Source organism: Scyliorhinus torazame, chromosome 21, assembly GCF_047496885.1.
Source record: "Scyliorhinus torazame isolate Kashiwa2021f chromosome 21, sScyTor2.1, whole genome shotgun sequence".
Classification (NCBI taxonomy): domain Eukaryota; kingdom Metazoa; phylum Chordata; class Chondrichthyes; order Carcharhiniformes; family Scyliorhinidae; genus Scyliorhinus; species Scyliorhinus torazame.
In genome coordinates, this window is record NC_092727.1 from 121,905,965 (window position 1) to 121,929,034 (window position 23,070).

At 52.2% G+C, this 23,070-nt stretch overlaps 1 long non-coding RNA gene across 1 annotated transcript in view; it reads left to right on the forward strand.

The window, feature by feature from the left end:
* Positions 1–347: 347 nt before the first annotated feature.
* The window catches only part of LOC140398038 (uncharacterized), a 37,201-nt gene continuing 14,478 nt past the window's right edge, over positions 348–23,070 (forward strand). The window contains exon 1 of the long non-coding RNA XR_011937399.1: positions 348–480. This is a non-coding gene — a long non-coding RNA (uncharacterized lncRNA). The remainder of the gene's footprint in view (positions 481–23,070) is intronic.

A 23,070-nucleotide genomic window follows, 5' to 3' on the forward strand; every position in this document is an offset into this window, starting at 1 on the left:
TTTAAACCTTCGAGAAGAGCAAGAAACTGTACTGCACTGTTTAATTAATTCCCAACTGAGCTCAGCAGCTTTATTATATTTCCTTCCTTCTATTTTTAAACTCTTGTACAGAAGTTGCTTTTTACGTTTTTTTTGGTAATCCCTCCTCATCAATTTAATTCCCTCTTCTATTAGGATCCATCTCACCTGAAAGTCGTGACTCTTGTTGTTGGGGTAGACTTCCATGCGCATCTAGAACCTTCCATTACCTCATGATGCAGGCAGCTATTTTTCAACTTTGGGCGCAGGCCCAAGCTTCCGCCAGAAGCTGAACTACTTGACAACTCAGGCCTATTTTACGCTGATGTTTTTTCTTTCCTTCCTTGGTTGTTCGTAGTCTCCGAGCCTAATGATTTGAAAATAGTTATTCTCTGCACTGTTGCTCCAGGGCTGAATCAGAACACAAAGATCTGCTGGTATGAGCAACCTGAGAACTTGAAGGTAAGAGAAAGACGTGCTTTTATATAGCGCCTATCATCGTCCTCAGGACATCCAAAAGCCAATTCATCTCTTTCTGAAGTGCAGGGAACGTTAGGCAGCTAATTTACACACAGCAAGCTCCTACAAACAACAATGTGATGATCAAATAATCTGTCTTCTTTATTGATCCGCTTGAAAGATGAATATTGAGCAAGGGTAACTCGCCTGCACTTATTCAAGTTGTGCTGTTGAATCTTTCGTACCCGCCAGAGCGAGAAAGGCAGGGCTCACGGTGGCAGGATACAGGAAAGGCCGTTTAGAACTGAGGAGAAATTTCTTCACTCAGAGCATGGCGAACCTGTGGAATTCGCGTAAAGCTGTGGAGGCCAAATCACTGACCAAATTTAGAAAAGAAATACATTGATTTCTAGACACTAAAGGAGTCCAGGGATGTGGGGAGAAAGTGGGAGTGTGGCGTCGAGATAGAGGATCAGCCACAATCACATTGAATCATGGAGCAGGCTCGATGGGCCAAATGGCCTACCCCTGCTCTGATTGTCCATGTTTCCATATTTCTATGTTGCCCATAAGATTCTCGGCTGATGCTCCAATGCAGCACTGATGGAATGTTGCAGTGTCTGAGGTGCTGTCCTTCAGGGGAGATGTCCAACTGAGGCCCTGTTATTCTGATACAAAGTGCAATCCAACTTATTCAGTCTTGTTTGATTTAATAGTTCTGATGAGATTTTATTATTCACTCGAGAAGGTTCTTTGTCAATAGTTGCATCTCAGGAAACCAAAAGCCATTTGAGATGGTGTGGGCATTGAACAATAAACTGCTTCACATTCTCCCATGACCACCTCCTCCACTGCTTTTAAAGTCAGCGCATTCATTGGCTACTTATCTCTCGCTGCTGTCGCTCAAGCAAGTTCTTTCTTAATCTTAAATTTGTAAATTACACAGAATTACGTAGGAATTTCAGCTTGGAGACAGGCCATTTGGACCAATTTGTCTGTGTTACTCTTTATCCTCTAAACAAACAATGATCTGGTAATTGTCCCAAATTATACAATGGTATCAGGACAATATTGCTATCATTGGAGGACAGGTGTGTCTATTCCTGTGTTACATTTTGCCGCCATGCTCTTATTGCATTTTCTGTACAATGCTCTCTCTTTTGCTCTCCTGCTAAATTCATACTGACATTGAACCACAAAGTACTGATGCCCCACCAGTTGGCAAATAATTTGGAAGGCAAACTCAGTGTTGGCTTTTCTTGCAAGGGGAATGGAATATAAAAGCAGGAATGTCTTTCTGAAGCTATACAGGACATTGGCGAGAGTACACCAAGAAACAGTGTGTGCAGGATCACTCCACATAAGGAGTGAAATACTTACATTGGGGGCGGTTCAGAGAAAGGTCACTTGGCTGATTCCTGGGATGACACGGTTTGTCTTACGAGGAAAGGTTTGAGCAGGTTGGGCCTGATTGGAGTTAGGCCGAATGCGAGGCGACCTTATTGAGACATGTAAGAACTTGAGGGTGGTTGACAGGGTGAATGCTGAGAGGATATTTCCCCTTGTGGGGAATGTTGGCAGGATTCTTCAGTAATGGGGCTATGTCCCCACTCCAGCGTGAAAACCCGGGCGAATTACTCTGGACTTTCCTGCAGAAGGTCCAGAGTGATTCTCCTACCTGGAGGGGGCTGGCAGGGCCCTGGAGTGCTTCTCGCAGCTCCGGCTGCCGATACGGGGCCCTGCACTTCCGGTCGGGGGTCCGCGTACGCGCACGGTGGCGGCCTGCGTCAGCCGCCCCGCGCGACATGGCGGGCCCACATCGCGGACCGGCACCAAAAAGATAGACCGCCCTGAGGTTGCGTGCGCCCGCGGTTCGGTGGCCCCCGATCAATAGACTGGCCGCCTGTGAGCCCCCCCCCCCTCCAGCGAAGGGTCCCCCTGCTCCCCACCAGGGCGGCCGCGGACCGAGTCCGCAGACGCCACGCCGAGTTCCCAACGGGTGGGACCATGAGAGAACCACGCCGTCGGGAACTCGGCAGTTATACCTGGAGAATTGCCGTGGGGGCCTCTGTCAATGGCCCCCTACCCGCGGGGACCGGAGAATCGCAGGAGCAGTGTCTTGCCGGGTTTCGGCGTTGATGCCCATTCTCCGCCCCAGCGACGTTCGCGATTTCGGCTCGGAGGTTCAGAGAGTCCACCAAACACCTTGACTTGTCCGAACCAGAATCTTTTATTGAGTCTCGCATGGTAAGATAGCAATCTGACACAGAGCACATTATCATGGAGTTTGCTTAATACTCCTCTGGAACTTGCACCAAGCACTGACCATTCAGATGTATGTCTTATTACCCTCTCAATCTTCTTCTGAAGATGGCCGGATGTGTCTCCCCTTATATGGGAGTCACAGCTCACACGACCTTGGTCTGGAGACCGTATGGTGTGTCTGCACCGCCACCTGCTGGTTGGAGGTCACTCACCATCCATCTGTGATATAGCCCATAGGTCTATCACCACAGGGGAGTCTGGAACTAGGGGCACAGTCTCAGAATCAGGGGGCTCCAATTTAATATGGAGAGGAGGAGGAATTTCTTCTCTCTGAGGGCCGTTAGTGTTTGGAACTCTCTTCCCGAGGGAGCAGTGAATATACTGAAGGCTAAGTGAGTCAGATATTTGATTGTCAAGGGTGTCAAGGGTCATGTGTGTAGGCAAGAGAGTGCAATCAAGGCCAGAATCAGATCAGCCATGGCCTTATTGAACAGCAGAGAAGATTAAAGAAGTCGTATTTCTCATGATATGCTCTTCGTCCTTTACGAATAACAACTTGCATTTATATAGCACCTTTAAGATTGTAAAGCTGTCTCAAGATTCTTCCCAGGAGTGATTGGGCCGGTTTAGCTCACTTGGCTGGACAGCTGGTTCATGGTGCAGAGCGAGGCAAGCAGAGCGCATTCAATTCCCGTACCGTCTGAGGTTATTCATGAAGTCCAGAGTGATTCAACACTGCCCCTCGCCTGAGGTGTGGAGACCCTCAGGTTAAATCACCACCAGTCAGCTCTCCCCCCTCAAAGGGGAAAACAGCCTGTGGTCATCTGGGACTATGACAACTTTACCATACCTTAACTTCGAACTACTTAAACACTGAACCACAAGGGCAGCACGGTGGCGCAGTGGGTTAGCCCTGCTGCCTCACGGCGCCAAGGTCCCAGGTTCGATCCCGGCTCTGGGTCACTGTCCGTGTGGAGTTTGCACATTCTCCCCATGTTTACGTGGGTTTCACCCCCACAACCCAAAGATGTGCAGGCTCGGTGGATTGCCCCTTAATTGAAAAATAAATTAATTGGATACGCTGAACCACGTAAGATTTTAATCAAAGTTTTAAGGAATGCCGTAGCATCATAGAATCACTACAGTGCAGAAGGAGGCCATTCGGCCCATCGAGGCTGCACCAACCCTCTGAAAGAATATTCTATCAGGGCAACTCCCCAGATCACCCCGTAACCTAACCTACACATCCCTCGCCACTAAGGGCAATTTAGCATGGCCAATCCACCTAATCTTCACATCTTTGGACTGGGAGAAAACCGGAGCACCCGGAGGAAACCCACGCAGACATGGGGAGAACGTGCAGACTCCGCACAGACAGAATTGAGCCTGGGTCCCTGGCGCTGTGAGGCAGCACTGCTAACCACTGTGCAGCCCATGAGGAAAGAGAGGCAGAGATGTTTAGTGACGGAATTCTACAGTTTATGGCCCAGTAGCTAAAATCACCACCACCAACGGCAGGGCGATTAAAATCAAGTATGCGCAAGAGACCAAGATTGATCTGGGGGCACGGGTCTAAATCCCATCATGGCACCTGGTGGAATTTAAGTTCAATTAATGGATCTGCAAAATGAAGCTAGTCTCAGCAATGGTGACCAGGACAACTATCCATCAATTGCGGTAAAATCCCATCTGGTTTACTAATGTCCTGCATGGAAGGAAATGTGCCAGCTTACTGGGTCTGGCCTACCTGTGAAACCAGAACAACAGCAATGTGCTTAAGCCTTCTGCAATGGAATGCTGGCCTCGCCAGTGAGGTGCCCACATCCCACGCAAGAAAAACAAAAAGAAAACACTACCCAACCATTCTGCTCCTCACAACCTACACCTGTAACCAAGCTATTGGTCACCTGACCCAATATCTCCTTATTTGGCTCGATGGTGTATTTTCTTTTACATCGCTCCTGAGAAGCCCTTGGATGTTTCATTAAATTAACGGTGGTATATAAGTGGTTGTTGAACTTATTGGTGATTAACCGGAGCTGAACGTTTCTTGCTGAGGGACTGTCGATCTCAGTACAGGTGGCTCGATCAGCTTGACCTGATGGTGGATCACAGACCTTTCAGTCATGCTGTCTGATGTGATTTCCCTTTTAGCTGCAAGAGCCATTGCTTACAGTCCCTGCCCCTGTCTTTTATCAGCCCCGCGTCTCCGCGTCACACTCACTGTTTAGGAAACACAGTGGCTTGAGACTCTGTTTACACTACAAACACCAACAAGTACACTGGAGCGATGATCAAAGGTGAGTTCCACCTGAATTCTGCAGACTTGATCTCTGCCAGTTACAGCTGGATGCACACCTCACTTACACATTAATGTTGCTTCTCCTGTAACAGCCGCTGCCAATATGAATATAAACCTACCGGACATTTCAATATGGCAGACCAAATAACCAAAAGGAGGACTTGAAGCAAAAACAGGAGATGCCAGGAATACTCGGCAGGTATCAGAGAAACAGAGCTCACATTTCAACTTGGTGACCTTTCATCGGAACAGATAGAAAAGACTTGCATTTATATAGTGCCTTTCACATCCCCCAGGATGAGCCAATGAGTTTCAAAGTGTTTTTGAAATGTAGCCACTGTTGCAATGTGGGGGAAATGAGATGTTCAGAGCAAGCTCCCATAAACAGAAAAGTGATAATGAGCAGGTATTCAGCTGTATAGGGCGCAGTGGTTACCCCTGCTGCCTCTGCTGCTGAGGACTCGGGGTCGATCCCAGCCACGGGTCACTGTCTGTGTGGAGTTTGCACATTCTCCCCGTGTCTGCGTGGATTTCCCCCCCACAACCCAAAGATGTGCATGTTGGGTGGATTGGCCACGCTAAATTGCCCCTTAATTGGAAAAAAATAATTGGGTAATCTAAGTTTAAAAAAAAGGGGGAAAAAAGATATTCAGCTAATTGATGGCAAAGTATTGGCCTGGACACCAGGGTGGCCTTCCCTGTTTTATTTCATAATAGTGCCATGGAATATTTCATATGCATCTGAGACGCCTGACCGAACCCCAGTTTAATGCCTTGTCGGAAAGACGGTAACGCTGACAGTGCAGCACTCCCTCAGTCCTGCACTTCAGTGCTACCAAATGAGACAGAGCTGACACCTGAAGGCGCGATATTACCCTTGAAGTGCTTAGCTGTAGTTTTAAAGTTAGGTAGCACCTCCTTACACAATGAGTCGTGGAAATATGAACTCTCTCCCTCACCAAGGATGAGGTTCGATCAGTAGAAATCTCAAAAATGAGATTGATAGGTCTTTGTTCAGCAACGGTATTAAGGATTATGGGACCAATGGAATGAAGATAAAGATCAGCCATAGAATTATAGAATGATTGAATTGTTTTCACTGGAACGGCCTGATAGAGGTTTACAAAATCATGAGTGGCATGGACAGAGTGGATGGTCAGATACATTTTCCCAGGGTGGAAAAGTCAATTAGCAGGGGCCATTGGCTTAAGGTGCGAGGGGGAAAGTTTAGAGGAGATGTGTGAGGTTTTATACAGAGGGTGGTGAGTGCCTGGAACTCGCTGCCGGAGGAGGTGGTGGAAGCAGATACGATAGCGACGTTTAAGAGGCATCTTGATGAACACATGAATAGGATGGGAATAGAGGGATACGGACCCCGGAAGTGCAGAAGGTTTTAGTTTAGACGGGCAGAATGGTCGGCGCAGGCTAGGAGGGCCGAAGGGCCTGTTCCTGTGCTGTACTTTTCTTTGTTCTTAATTGACTGGAAGAATGGGTTCAAAGGAATGAAAGTTCCTATATTATTCTGTTCTAATGTTGATGCAGACATTAAGATTTTTAATGAGATTTTACTAGGTTAGCCAAGTGTAAACTGTGGAGGATTTCACTGAATTAAAGGAAATATGAAATGCTAAAAGAAAATATGAAATATTAAAGGCTATATTCCACTGAATCCTTTCTAAAGTGCACCATTGTTTCAGAAGCAGAATATCCTTGATGAAATTAGAAATTGCTTCCTCAAATTTTTATTTTAGACGGTAACGTGCAAGTGGGACCTATCTGTGTCTGTGTGTCTCTGTCTATCTGTGTCTGTCTGTGTCTATCCGTCTGTGTCTGTCTCTCTGTCTCTGTCTACTCGAGTCTGTTTATCTGTGTCCCTGTCCGTCTGTGTCTGTCCATCTGTGTCTATCTGTGTCTGTCCGTCTGTGTCTGTATACCTGTGTCTGTTTATCTGTGTCCCTGTCTGTCTGTGTGTGTCCATCTGTGTCTGTCTATCTGTGTCTGTCTGTCTGTGTCTGTCCATCTGTGTCTCTCTATCTGTGTCTGTCTGTGTCTGTCTGTCTGTGTCTGTCCGTCGGTGTCTCTCTATCTGTGTCTCTCTATCTGTGTCTGTCTGTCTGTGTCTGTCTACCTGTCTCTGTCTACCCGTGTCTGTTTATCTGTGTCCCTGTCCGTCTGTGTCTATCCATATGTGTCTATCTGTGTCTGTCTATCTGTGTCTGTCCGTCTGTGCCTGTCTATCTGTCTGTCTACCTGTGTCTGTTTATCTGTGTCCCTGTCTGTCTGTGTCTGTCCATCTGTGTCCGTCTGTGTCTGTCTATCTGTGTCTGTCCGTCTGTGTCTGTCCATCTGTGTCTGTCTAGCTGTGTCCATCTGTCTGTGTTTGTCCGTCTGTGTCTGTTCACCTGTGTCTGTTTATCTGTGTCCCTGTCTGTCTGTGTGTGTCTATCTGTGTCTGTCTATCTGTGTCTGTCTGTCTGTGTCTCTCTGTCTGTCTGTGTCTGTCCGCCTGTGTCTCTCTATCTGTGTCTGTGTCTGTCCGTCTGTGTCTGTATACTTGCTCGAAACCAGCTGCTTTGTAAGGCTCCTCATTTTGCACATGCACAGACTGGCTGCGAGAATTTGGCCAATTTGTAAGCGTAAAGTGCTGACACCTCAAGGTGACAGTCATTACTGAATGTGGTGATGCCATGGGGTTGCAAAATGATGCCATTACAAGCGACTGCCCTCTGTTGCTGCTGGCAAAACACTCACATTGGTCCCGAAGGGCAGGATTTTCCTTGAGGGCTTCAGGAGCCCACTGTCAGGATCTAATGAGCGCCATGTCCCGCACTGTGTGGCAAACAGTCGTCTGTGATTTTCCCCAAATTGGCCAATTAATGGCCAGATGGTGAACTTGCTGCCCAATTAAGGGTGGCAAGCAGGCTGACTAAGCTGGAGAAACAATAAGAGGCCTGGCCTCCAGCGTTGAAGAAGAAGTAGCTGACCTTTCAAGATAAGTGAGGGAGACAGTTCCTCAAGACTGAAGCCCCCTCTCTCCAACTTCATAAAATTGAAAATAAAAAAGGCCTTAGCAACCAAGCCACCATTGTGGCGGGTACTTCAGCGAGAGCCAAGCAGGCAAAGAGTGTCCATTCAGGCTGCCTGGAGCACAGTACCCAGGTCTGCCACTGGGAGGCCACCCACAGGTAGCTGGCCCCTTCCATGACACCCATATGGGCCTAAAGTTTCCAGCCGGTCTCTGCCATTAGGTCTCATTCAGTTTTTAGTTAGTTGAATTGAATGGTCACTGATTACAGGCCGGGAGCCCTGCTACCCTCCCCATCAGTTGCACAGAGAGTAATCATGCGCGGGATTCTCCCTCCCCGAGGCCACTTTCGTAATGAGCAATCGAGCAGAGTATCTCTTCAGACTCTGAAATCGGGAGCGGCGCCTGGCCGACGCAGGTTTCATAGCTCCGCCCCTTCCACAACGGCGACATCGTGGCACGCGCCGCACGCCGTTGGGACAGCCTCAGCGCGTCGCCTGAAGCCCCTCCCCTGATGCTCCGCCCCCTAAGGGCCGGGTTCCCGGCGGCGCGGTTCCCTTATGGTCTCAGCCGCGCAGGAACCCGGCGTGGCGGCTGTGGACAGTATCCAGCGCTGCCACAGTCGGGCGGGAGCCGTGCTGCTGGCCGGGGGAGCTTCCGCGAGGGCTGCGGGGACTGGTGAGGGGTGGTCACCGGGTGGCCAGGGGGCACTATCTGGCAGGTGTCGGGTCCGTGCTTTACGGCGTGACCACTGCAGGTCACCACGCGCATGCGCGGCCACGGAATCGGCCATTCTCCAGCCGTTTATTTTGTGGAGGCCGGGGGTTTTACATGGCGCGATGATGCTCGCCCCTCATCAGTCACAGCATCGATGATGGGGCGCCGCGATTCTTTCCATGTAAAACGCCACAGACCCTCCGCACAAAACCTCAGCATCGGAGAATCTGGCCCCATTGCTTTGCTGCTTTTCCTGTTTGCAGGCCCCTTATTCCACCCCACCCTAACTTTAGGCATGATATCTTTTCCCCTTTCAAGATTCACCAATCAATTCACCAAACAAGCGCAGAAAGGTCCAAGTAAAATGAGAACACCCATTGTTGGCAATTGGTTACAAATATTGTCCGATATATATGCAGCATGGGTCATTAATGTTCAGAGGGGCTAAGATATAACACAGTGTTCGTCTGTGTGCACCCTGCAGAGGAGCTAAGATATAACGCAGTGTTAGTCTGTGTGCACCCTGCAGAGGAGCTAAGATATAACGCAGTGTTAGTCTGTGTGCACCAAGCAGAGGAGCTAAGATATAACGCAGTGTTAGTCTTTGTGCACCCTGTAGAGGAGCTAAGATATAACGCAGTGTTCGTCTGTGTGCACCCTGCAGAGGAGCTAAGATATAACGCAGTGTTAGTCTGTGTGCACCAAGCAGAGGAGCTAAGATATAACGCAGTGTTAGTCTGTGTGCACCCTGTAGAGGAGCTAAGATATAACGCAGTGTTCGTCTGTGTGCACCCTGCAGAGGAGCTAAGATATAACGCAGTGTTAGTCTTTGTGCACCCTGTAGAGGAGCTAAGATATAACGCAGTGTTCGTCTGTGTGCACCCTGCAGAGGAGCTAAGATATAACGCAGTGTTAGTCTTTGTGCACCCTACAGAGGAGCTAAGATATAACGCAGTGTTTATCTGTGTGCACCCTGTAGAGGAGCTAAGATATAACGCAGTGTTCGTCTGTGTGCACCCTGTAGAGGAGCTAAGATATAACGCAGTGTTCGTCTGTGTGCACCCTGTAGAGGAGCTAAGATATAACGCAGTGTTCGTCTGTGTGCACCCTGTAGAGGAGCTAAGATATAACACAGTGTTAGTCTGTGTGCACCCTGTAGGTGATCTCACTGTGATCATCGTGCAATATTCTTAATTTGACAGGCAAATATCCCATTAGTCATTTATAACAACTGCAAATGATAACACTGATTTTAGTGACCGCCTCAGCCTCATTAACATGCTCGGCACATTGCAGCACATGGACAAGGTGACAGTAAATTCATATTTCGGGGAAAGATTCAATATCTGCAGCCCAGATAAACTGCATAATAGTTTTTCCGTTTTGTAGAAGAATTTCAAGATTTGCTTCTGCCTGGGTATAAACTATAATTCTATATAATTATTTCATAGAAGGGGTGCAACTGAATTCTATTTTACCAGTAATCTCACAGGACAGAAAGATCAAATGTCCCCTGAACAATAAGGTGGAATGGTTCAACAGCACAGATCTTCATTGTCAGCGAGTGGCATTCTCCATTCGGCTTTGCAAAGATCGGGAATCCCGGTCGGGCGGAGAACCCCACGGGATCGGCCCGGGCGGCGTACTGTCCCCAGTCTCCGTTACCGGGCCACTGGCCGTAGCGGGCCTCCTGCCCCACGCCAGCAGGAACATGCAAACTGCTGATTTGAATTGTTTTGAATGTAAATAACGGGCTGGAGACCTGAATCTATCACTCCCCCCCCCCCCCCCCCCCCCCCCCGCCCCACCCCACACACGCACTCTCCCAGCATTATACTCCAACCCCCACTGCAGGAACTCTATCAGGCAGGCTTTGGTATAAGTATTGCCAAGCGCAATCCTGCCTAAACCATAACAGTAATGACAAATGGAAAGTACCAAATTGGCTGTAAAGTGATTTGTGACATTGTGAAAGATGCTCGATAAATGTAGTTTTTTTTCTTTCTTTCATTACATCTGCAGACAGTATGTAGAATAACTGTACCAATGGTGAAATTGGAGCCCAATGCTGATTCTCTAAGGATAATTAATCACAGAGCAATCAACTGTTGTTAAGAAAGTGGATACAAACAAAATCACTACATTCACTAAACAATTCAGCTCTGTAGCTAATACAACCGTACCGTTCTGACTTCCGTGGTGCCAAAGGAGCATCAGCTCCTTTTATGCTAATAAGACTGTCACCAAAATATGTCAATCAGGCATCTACCAGTAACTCTCCGCCCCCAGAAAAAGGTGCATACTCAGGAGTACTCCGCGCTGAGTATCCACCGCCTCAGGCCATTGCCTGAGGCCCGTCCCACTATTCTCTGACCCGACCGGCCGAATCCCCAACGGTGTGGCTCTAATCTGGTTCTGCTGTTCGGGAACTCGGGGGAGGGCCGATCGGAGGGCAGGGGGGCCTCATTCGGGATTGGCGGCTATGTGTGTTGGCGGTCCGGGGCGAGTGAGCGGCCGTTGCGGGGCACTAATTCGGCGGTTCCAGGTCCGTGGGCTGAGTCCGCCATGGAGCATGGCTGGATGCTGCCGCCGTGCGCATGCGCGGCCTCTGACCCGGAAGTGTGGGGAGCCGTATCGGCAGCTGAGGCGGCGGGCTCCACGATAGCCATCTGCCAGCCCCCTGCAAGACGGTGAATCTGTGGCCTTCTGACACCAGTTTTCCTGGCATAAAAGACCACAGTTTTCACGGCGGCGTGGACACATAGTCCCGAAAACAGAGAATCTAGCCCCAGATTATTTCACCTTCCTCCAGAAGCCATCAAACAAATTATGTTGTACATTGTGAATTTACAGTCTATCTGGGGTAAACCTGGGATGGAGCAGAGATAAGCAAACTTTATTTTACTCTGAAATTGGGATTTCAACCCCAGACTTTGCAAGAGCAATTAAATGGACATTACTGAATTGACTTTGTGTTTTGCATAATTCCCAATTTTTTGTTTGTTGCATTTATTTGGATGAGGCCCAAGTCTCTCAAGTCTCTGTCTGGTACATCAACACAACATGTATTCAGAATTCTGTTTACATTAGGGCTTAATTAAAATTTAGAATGCAATTTAAATGCTGGTTTAAATTCAAAAGAGAATATTCAGAATTCTACAGTATTTAATTTTGCGGTACTAAACCCACCCCACTCTAAGCCACCCACCATACTCCTGCCCCCCACCACCCCTCATATCTCATTCCCCTCACCCAAACCCCTCACAACAGCTCCTCGCCTCCCCAATCACCAAGCCACCCCAAGCCCCCCAAAGCCCCAAGAAGCCCAACAGCATCAGGAAGACAGGTTTTTTAAAAATGGGCCTTCTGGAGGAGGCATTAAAAAAAGGCCTCAAGTGGAGGTACAAGATGCCTAGACATTATTCGAAGAGAAGTGGGGTTCCCTTCTAGTGCCCTGGTTAATGTCCCTCAACCAGAAACAAAATCAGATTGTCTGTTTAGTAACTTGAGGAAGTTGGCGGTAGTGGAACAGGATTTATTGAACTATGTACAAGCTCTGCCCACGACAGTAACTCTCTCCCAATCCAGTCCCTGTTGGGACAACGAACAGCTCCGGGCCCTGCTTGGGCCGGCTTTATATGAAAGTCTAACGAGCCCCAGCTGGTGGCCTCCGCTCCTTACCTGGGAATCTCGTACTCCACGGGTCCCATGGGGTGATTGACAGTGGTTTACCCGTGGGGGCAATGACAGTCTGGTTATTTATCTCATCGATGTTATTAAACATATTGATATGCCATCAATTAAGACGGAGAACGCAGAGTGAATTAACTATGGCTTTAATTGACTTACAACAGAGCTGGCAGCGTGCCCCAGAATGAGGCAGTGTGAGAGGTCGGCAGCTTATATACCCAGGCCCTAGGGGGAGGAGCCACGGGCAGAGCCAAAACCGTACAACATGTCATATAGTAGCAATACTGTACAACACATAATACTGTGGCAGCACAATACAACACAGTGGTTTCACCACATTCACCCCCTGTTTAAAAAAAAAGTCTGGCGGGGGTGAAATGAACAAGTTGCGCAGAGATCACGTCTGACGGGGGCATTGATTGTCCACCGTGACCGCCTCAGTTCCGGCTGTGATGTGGGTATCGTAGTCGGCTGAAGCGTTGAGGCCTGCGTGCCCGGGCGCAAGACAGCTTCTGTGTTCTCAGGCGGGTGGGCAGCAACGGGGGAAGGGGGTATAGGGTCGGGTCGAGTAGTAGTGGAGAGGGGAGGAATAGAGTCAGGAGCGCCGGTGACAGTCGCTGGGGAACCGGCGGGTGCCAAATCCCGAAGGGAGACTGTGTCCTCCCGCCCGTCATGGTGAGCCACGTAGGCGTACTGGGGATTTGCATGGAGGAGAATGACCCTCTCTACCAGAGGATCCGACTTATGAGTCCTCACATGTCATTGGAGGAGGACGGGCCCTGGAACCGTCAGCCAGGTCGGGAGCAAGACTCCTGAGGTGGACCTTCTGGGGAAGGCAAACATCCTCTCGTGGGGGGGTCACATTAGTAGTGGTGCAGAGAAGCAACCGGATGGATTGGAGCGCATTGGGAAGGACCTCCTGCCAGCAGGAGACTGGGAGACCTCTAGACCATAGGGCAAGAAGGACGGCCTTCCAGACCGTCGCGTTCTCCCTCTCCACCTGTCCGTTCCCCTGGGGATTGTAGCTGGTAGTCCTGTTTGAGGCGATGCCCTTGCTAAGCAGGAACTGATGCAGCTCATCACTCATGAAGGAGGAACCCCGATCACTATGGATGTAAGTGGGGAAACCGAACAAGGTGAAGACACTGCTCAGGGCCTTGATGACTGTGGCAGAGGTCATGTCTGGGCATGGGATGGCGAAAGGGAAATGTGAGTACTCAGCAAGGATGTTGAGGAAGTACACGTTACAGTCAGTCGAGGGGCCTTTTGAAATCATTGCTGAGGCGTTCAAAGGGACGTGAGGCCTTTACCAGGCATGTTCTGTCTGGCCGATAAAAGTGTGGTTTGCATTCCGCGTAGACCTGGCAGTCCCTGGTCATGGTCCTGACCTCCTCGATGGAGTAAGGCACGTTGCAGGTCTTGAAATAATGGAAAAGCCGGGTGACCCCCCGGGTGACAGAGGTCATTGTGGAGGGCCCGCAGTCGGTCTACTTGTGCGCTGGCACAAGTACCTCGGGAAAGGGCATCTGGGGGCTCATTCAGCTTCCCAGGACGATACTGGATATCATAGTTGTAGGTGGAGAGTTCGATCCTCCACCTCAATATCTTATCATTCTTGATCTTGCCCCGCTGAGTGTCACTGAACATGAAGGCACCCGACCGTCAGTGAGGAGAGTGAATCTCTTGCCGGCCAGGTAATGCCTTCAATATCGCACAGCTTCCACAATGGCTTGGGCTTCCTTTTCGACGGAGGAGTGCCGGATTTCGGAAGCCTGGCGGGTACGGGAGAAGAAGGCCACGGGCCTTCCTGCCTGGTTGAGGGTAGCGGCCAGGGCAAAGTCCGACGCATCGCTCTCCACCTGGAACGGGATGGATTCGTCCACAGCGTGCATCGTGGCCTTGGCAATGTCGGCTCTGATGCGGTCGTAGGCCAGGCGAGCCTCAGCCGTCAGGGGAAAAATGGTGAGTGTGCCACCGCATAATTGGGGACCCACCAGGCATAGTACGAAAAGAACCCCAGGCATCTCTTCAGGGCCTTGGGGCAGTGGGGGGGGGGGGGGGGGGGGGGGGGGGAGGGGGAAGGGGGGGAAGGGGGGGAGGGGGGGAGTTGCAGGAGGGGGTGCATGCGGTCAGGGTCAGGCCCTAGGACTCTATTTTCCACGACGTAGCCAAGGATGGCTAATCGGGTTGTGCGGAAAACGCATTTCTCCTTATTATATGTCAGATTAAGGAGCTGGGCAGCGTGGAGGAATTTCTTGAGGTTAGCGTCGTGGTCCTGCTGATCATGGCCGCAGATGGTGACATTATCCAGATACGGGAACCTGGCCCGCAGCCCGTACTGGTCAACCATCCGGTCCATCGCTCGCTGGAAGACCGAGACCCCATTGGTGACGCCGAAGGAAACCCGGAGAAAGTGGTAGAGGCAGCCGGCTGCCTCGAAGGCAGTGTACTGGCGGTCCTCCGGGCAGATAGGGAGCTGGTGGTGCGCGGACTTCAGGTCCACGTTGGAGAAGACTCGGTACTGCGCAATCTGATTGACCATGTCAGATATGCGTGGGAGGGGGTACGCATCGAGCTGCGTGTACCGATTGATGGTCTGACTGTAGTCGACCATCCAATGCTTCTCCCCAGTCTTGACGACCACCATTTGAGCTCTCCAGGGGCTGTTACTGGCCTCTATGATACCTTCCCGCAGGAGCCTCTGAACCTCCGACCTGATGAAGGTCATATCCCGAGCACTGTATCGTCTGCTCTTAGTGGCGACGGGCTTACAGTCTGGGGTGAGGTTGGCGAACAGCGAGGAAGGGACGACCTTAAGGGTTGATAGGCTACAGAGGCTACAGACGGTGAGTGGGGGCAGGGGTCCATCGAACATCAGGGTGATACTCTGGAGGATGCACTGGAAGTCGAGACCCAGAAGAACTTCCGCGCAGAGGTGTGGGAGGACATAGAGCCCAAAATTTTTGAAATCTACGCCCCGTACCATGAGAGTCACGACACAGTACCCACGGATTTGCACGGTATTCGACCCAGAGGCCAGGCAGATTCTCTGGGCTGCGGGTAAAACGGGAAGGGAGTAGCGCCGTACCGTGTCTGGGTGTATGAAGCTGTCTGTGCTCCCGGAGTCAAAAGGCAGGCCGTCTCGTGGCCGTTGATCCGGACCGCCATCATAGATTTTGCGAGCTGACGAGGCCGAGACTGGTCTAGGGTGATGGAGGCGGCCACGTGACGGCGGGCTGGCTTCGGACGGCGGGCGGGCTTTGGACAGCGGGTGGGCCGGTCAAGTGTAGCAGAGGCCAGCTCACGGACGGGCGAGCAGGAGTTCCGGGAGGCAGCGGTGGACTTCAAAGATGGCGTCGGAGATGACGTCCACGAGGGTGCCGCATGGTCGGAGGCATAGGCACCCATGTTACGGAAGGCCACCTCCAGCGATTCAGCAAGCTGCACCGTTTCCCGGAGGTCGAGTGTCTCCCTCTCTAGCAGGTGCTGGCGAATGCAGTGTGAGTCAATGCCGGCAACATACGCGTCCCGGATCAGGAGTTCGGTGTGCTTAGTAGCCGACACCGCCTCGCAGTTGCAGGCCCCGCCGAGCACCCGCAAAACAGGCAGAAATTCTGCCAGCGACTCTCCAGGGCGCTGACGCTGCGTGGCAAGGAGGTGCCTGGCGAACAGCCCGTTAACCCGCCTCACATACCGTCCTTTCAAGAGATTAATGGCTTCATCAAACGAGGCCGCGTCCTGGAAGATGCAAAATATCTGCAGGCTCACCCGGGAGATGAGGACTCGCAGCTTATGCTCCTCGGAGACGGCGACGGCGGCAGAATTGAGGAAAGATTCTAGACAGTGTAGCCAGTGTGCGAAGTTGACATCGGCATCGGCTGATTGGGGGTCTATCTGCAGGAGGTCCGTTTTGAGGCCTGGATCCATGTTAAACAGCTCTTTAATTTAATGTCAGTCAATTAAATTGATATGCCATCAATCAAGACGGAGAACGCAGAGTGAATTAACTATGGCTTTAATTGACTTACAACAGAGCTGGCAGCGTGCCCCAGAATGAGGCAGTGTGAGAGGTCGGCAGCTTATATACCCAGGCCCTAGGGGGAGGAGCCACGGGCAGAGCCAAAACCGTACAACATGTAATATAGTGCACACCCGTAAGTCAGCTGACACCGGCCGCTCCCCCCTTCGCTGGCGCCGTTCTAACATCCTCTGAGTCAGTGGGACCTCGGCCTTGAAGAGTCCGGGGGCGGCCAGTGGGGAGGGGAGGGGGGTTCGGCACCAGGGGGGCCTCCCTTGTAGCCTGGCCCGCGAACGAGGCCCACGGATCGGCGGGCCGGCCTCTCTGGCTGGGGGCCTCCTTTCCCCGTGCCGGTTCCTGTAGCCCTGCGCCATTTGGCATTGGGGTCGCCGCAGTGAAGAAGGCCACTGCGCATGCGCTAGTTGCCGCCGTCCCAACTGCGCATGCGTGGACCCCGCGGACCCGAGTTCAGGACGGGATCGGCAGCTGGGGCGGCGGAAGCCGCTCCAGCGCCGTCCTAGCCCCCTGTGGGCGGCAGAATGGGATCCCGGAACGGGCACCGATGCCAGAGTAAAACACTCCCGTTTTTACTCCGGCTACGGCACTTAGCCACCCGATGGGAGAATCCCGCCCTGACTTCCTGTTTGTCTATGTATATATACATCTCTGGTGCTCCCTCTAGTGGTTACTTAGTTGTAGTGTATTTACCTTAACCCCTTATGTATATACAGTGATGCATATCACTCCAACACCCAGGGACCCAATACAATTCCTGACACACCCAGGGATACAATACCATTCCTGACACACCCAGGGACACAATACAATTCCTGACACACCCAGGCAGACAATACAATTCCTGACACACCCAGGGACACAATACAATTCCTGACACATCCAGGGAGACAATACAATTCCTGACACACCCAGGGACACAATACAATTCCTGACACATCCAGGGAGACAATACAATTCCTGACACACCCAGGGACACAATACAATTGCTGACACACCCAGGGACACAATACAATTGCTGACACACCCAGGGATACAATACCATTCCTGACACACCCAGGGATACAATACCATTCCTGACACACCCAGGGACACAATACAATTGCTGACACACCCACGCAGACAATACAATTCCTGACACACCCAGGGAGGCGATACAATTCCAGACACACCCAGGAACACAATACAATTTCTGACACACCCAGGACACAATACAATTGCTGACACACCCAGGGACACAACATAATTCCTGGCTCACCCAGGAACACAATACAATTGCTGACACACCAAGGGAGACAATTGTGGTAGTCACCACTGTTGTATTATATTGTATATACGGGTATTATGGTAAGGCCCCTGTACTTCAGGTACGGGGGTAGATCCCTGCCTGCTGGCTCCGCCCAGTAGGTGGAGGATAAATGTGTGCGCTCGCTGAACAGCAGCCATTTCGTAAGCTGCTGTAAATAAAGCCTTGATTACTCTCTACTCTCGTCTGTCGTAATTGATAGTGCATTTACCCTTCAGCTCCTCTACCAAAGCCTCCCCCTCTTCTTTCATCTCCTGGTATATCGCCGACACCTTGCCCTCCCCGACCCATACGCCCCAAATCACCCTGTCTTGAATCCCTTGTGCCGGGAGCAGCAGGAATTCCCTCACTTGCCGCCTCACAAACGCCCTCACTTGCATGTACCTGAAGGTATTTCCCGGGGGTAGTCCAAATTTCTCCTCCACCGCCCCTAAGCTCGCAAACGTCCCATCGATGAACAGGTCCCCCGTTCTTCTAATCCCTGCCCGATGCCAGCTCTGAAACCCCCCGCCCATCCTTCCTGGGACAAACCGATGATTATCCCTGATCGGGGACCACACCGAGGCTCCCATCGCTCCCCTGTGTCGTCTCCACTGCCCCCAGATCTTTAGCGTTGCCGCCACCACCGGGCTCGTGGTGTACCTCGTCGGCAAGAGCGGCAGCGGTGCCGTCACCAGCGCCCCCATGCTCGTTCCTTTGCAGGACACCATCTCCAACCTCTTCCATGCCGCCCCCTCGCCCTCCATCACCCACTTATGGATCATCGCCACGTTGGCTGCCCAGTAGTAGCCACCAAAATTCGGCAACGCCAACCCTCCTCTATCTCTGCTACGCTCCAGGAACCCCCTCCTTACCCTCGGGGTCTTGCTCGCACACACAAATCCCATAATGCTCCTGCTTACCCTCTTAAAGAAGGCCTTGGTAATCACAATTGGGAGGCATTGGAATACAAAAAGAAACCTCGGGAGGACCACCATTTTAATCGACTGTACCCTGCCCGCCAGCGAGAGTGGCAACATGTCCCACCTTTTAAAGTCCTCCTCCATCTGTTCCACCAGCCACGTCAAATTAAGTTTGTGCAGTGCCCCCCAGCTCCTAGCTACCTGAATCCCCAAGTATCGAAAGCTCCTTTCCACCCTCCTCAACGGTAGGTCGTCTATCCCTCTTCCCTGATCCCCCGAATGCACCACAAAGAGCTCACCCTTTCCCACATTGAGCTTATAGCCCGAGAAGTCTCCAAATTCCCTTAGGATCTGCATGACCTGAACCATCCCCTCCACTGGATCCGCCACATACAGCAATAGGCCGTCTGCGTACAGCGACACTCGATGTTCCTCTCCCCCTCGGACCACCCCCTTCCATTTCCCCGACTCTCTTAACGCCATGGCCAAAGGTTCAATTGCTAATGCAAACAGCAGAGAGGACAGGGGACACCCCTGCCTCGTCCCTCGATACAGCCGGAAATACTCCGACCTCCGCCGGTTCGTGACCACACTCGCCACCGGGGCACTATACAGGAGCTTAACCCAACTAATAAATCCACCCCCCCAAAACCAAACCTCCTCAACACTTCCCAGAGGTACTCCCACTCTACTCAGTCAAAGGCCTTCTCCGCGTCCATGGCTGTCACTATCTCCGCCTCTCCCTCCACCGATGGCATCATTATCACATTTAGGAGCCTTCGCACATTAGTGTTTAACTGCCTACCCTTTACGAATCCCGTCTGGTCCTCATGAATCACCCCCGGGACACAGTCCTCAATCCTCGTAGCCAACATTTTTGCCAGCAACTTGGCATCTACATTGAGGAGCGAGATCGGTCTATACGACCCGCATTGCAGTGGGTCCTTATCCCGCTTCAAGATCAAAGAGATCGTCGCCTCCGACATTATCGGGGGCAGGGTCCCCCCCTCCCTTGCTTTATTGAAGGTCCTCACCAGCAACGGGGCTAACAGGTCTACATACTTCCTATAAAAATCCACAGGGAACCCATCTGGCCCCGGGGCCTTCCCCGCCTGCATGCTCCCCAGTCCTTTAACCAGCTCCTCCATCCCAATGGTGGCCCCCAAACCAGCCACCTCCTGCTCCTCCACCCTCGGGAACCTCAGTTGGTCCAAGAATCGTTGCATCCCCTCTTTTCCCCCTGGGGGCTGGGACCTATACAGCTCCTCGTAAAAGGCCTTAAATGCCTCATTCACTTTCACCGCACTCCGCACCGTAGTTCCCCTGCCATCCTTGACTCCACCTATTTCCCTCGCTGCCATCCTCTTACGGAGCTGATGTGCCAGCATCCGACTCGCCTTCTCCCCATATTCATACATCGCCCCCTGTGCCTTCCTCCACTGTACCTCTGCCTTCCCTGTGGTGAACAGGTCGAACTCCGTCTGGAGACTTTGTCTCTCCCTGAGTAGTCCCCCATCAGGAGCCTCTGCATATCTCCTTAAAATCTCCACCCTTAAAATCTCCCCCACTAACCTCTCCCTTTCCCTGCCCTCTCTCTTCGCCCTATGAGCCCTGATGGAGATTAACTCTCCCCTGACCACCGCATTCAGCGCCTCCCATACTACTCCCACCTGCACCTCCCCATTGTCGTTGGTCTCCAGGTACCTTTCGATGCACCCCCGCACCCTCCCACACACTTCCTCGTCTGCCAGCAGCCCCACATCCAACCGCCACAGCGGGTGTTGGTCTCTCTCCTCCCCCAGCTCTAGCTCCACCCAATGCGGGGCGTGGTCTGAAATGGCAATGGCCGAATACTCCGTTCCCTCCATCTTCGGGATCAATGCCCTGCCCAAAACAAAAAAATCTATCCGGGAGTAGGCCTTATGTACATGGGAGAAAAAAGAGAATTCTCTGGCCAAAGGCCTGGCTAATCTCCACGGGCCTACTCCCCCCATCTGATCCATAAACCCCCTGAGCACCTTGGCCGCAGCCGGTCTCTTCCCCGTCCTAGATCTGGAACGATCTAATACAGGGTCCAACACCGTATTGAAATCCCCACCCATTATCAAGCTCCCTACCTCCAAGTCTGGAATACGCCCCAACATCCGTTTCATGAATCCAGCATCGTCCCAGTTCGGGGCGTATACATTTACCAATACCACCTCCGTCCCCTGCAACCTACTGCTCACCATCACGTATCGGCCTCCATTGTCCGCTACTATATTCTTGGCCTCAAACGACACCCGCTTCCCCACCAGTATTGCCACCCCTCGATTCTTCGCATCCAGCCCTGAATGGAACACCTGTCCTACCCATCCCTTCCTTAACCTGACCTGATCTGCCACCTTCAGATGTGTCTCCTGAAGCATGACCACGTCTGCCTTCAGTCCCTTTAGGTGCGCGAACACTCGGGCCCTCTTAACCGGCCCATTTAGGCCTCTCACATTCCACGTGATTAGCCGGATTGGGGGGCTACCACCCCCCCGCCCCGCGCCCCCCCCCCCCCTCGCCGACTAGCCATCTCCTATCTTAGGCCAGTCCCGTGCCCGCGCCTCCCGCACCCTCCAGTCCCCCAGATGGGGTACACCCGCCCCGACCATCTCTTCCATTTTCAGTTCCCCCCTCGGCCAGTGCAGCAGCAACCCTATTGTCACCCCCTCTCCCCCCTTCCCTCCCCCCTCCCTGCTAGATCCGCATCTAGCTCTTTTGCTCCCCCCATACTACTTCCGTGAGTCAGCTGACTTCTGCTGACCCCGGCTTCCCCCGCCTTCCCGTTGATGACCACGTGTGGGAGTCTCTCCTCCTCCTTACCTTCCTCCATTCCCCCCCCCCCAGTGCGGGAAAAAGCCCGCGCTTTCCTGAGCCAGCCCCGCCCCCTGTGGCACAGCTCCTGTTGCGGCCATTATCCCAGTTCCCCCATCCCCGAGTCTCACCTCCCTCCAGCACCGATGCCCACATTCCCCACTATCTCGTCAACAGAAAAAAGAAAGAATTTTAAAATGAACTAGAACTCTACCCACATCCCCATCCATCATCCCACCCATGAAGCATTCTTTACCCATATTTACAACCCCGTATACAACCAACATCCCCCCCACAACCACAGCCCCTCAGTTCGAGTCCAATTTTTCCGTTTGGATAAAGGTCCAAGCCTCTTCTGGCGTTTCGAAATAATGATGTCGGTCCTGATAAGTGACCCACAGTCGCGCAGGCTGCAGCATTCCGAACCTGACTCTTTTTTTGTGCAGCACCGCCTTGGCCCGGTTGAAGCCAGCTCTCCTCCTTGCCACCTCCGCGCTCCAATCCTGGTAGACTCGGATCACCGCATTCTCCCATCTACTGCTCCGCACCTTCTTGGCCCATCTCAGGACACTTTCTTTGCCCGCGAAGCGATGGAACCTTGCCACTATCGCCCTTGGCGGCTCATCAGCCTTGGGTCTCCTCGTCAGGACCCGGTGAGCCCCTTCCAGCTCCAGGGGGCTCGGAGAGGCCTCCGCACCCATCAGCGAATGGAGCATCGTACTCACGTACGCCCCGGCATCAGCTCCCTCCACTCCTTCGGGAAGACCCAGAATCCGGAGGTTCTTCCTCCTCGACCTGTTCTCCAGGACCTCAATTCTCTCGGCCCACCTCCTGTGCACCGCCTCGTGCGCCTCCATTTTTACCGCCAGGCCCAGGATCTCGTCCTCGTTCTCATTCGTTTTATCCCTCACCTCGCAGAGCTCCACCACCTGGGCCTTCTGGGTCTCCTTCAGCCCCTCGATCGCCAACAGCATTGGCGCCAGCACCTCTTTTTTTAGCTCCTCCACACAGCGCTTGAGGAACTCCTGCTGGTCCGGCCCCCATACTGCTTGATCTCTGCCCTCCGCCATCTTGTTTTTTCCCCCTCGTTTGTGCCGCTGCTCCAGAGCCTCTTTCTCCGACGCTCCACCGCTAATCTCCACCATACAACGTAAGGGGGGGCCTTACTTCCCCTTCCCACACGGGATTCAATCAAAACGTTTCCCGTTGGGGCTCCTCTGGAGAGCCCAAAAGTCTGTTAAAGCGGGAGCTGCCGAAATGTGCGGCTTAGCTCCGCATCGCCTCAACCGGAAGTCCCCAAGGCCTTTTTGAAGCGGGTAAGCAGGGGTATTACGGGGTTTGTATGGGCAAGCAAGACCCCGAGGGTGAAGAGGGTTTTTCTGGAGCACAGTCGGGACAGGGGCGGGCTGGCGCTGCCGAATCTGTGTGGCTATTATTGGGCAGCTAATGTGGCGATGATCCGTAAATGGGTAATGGAGGGAGAGGGGGTGGCGTGGAAGAGACTAGAGGCGG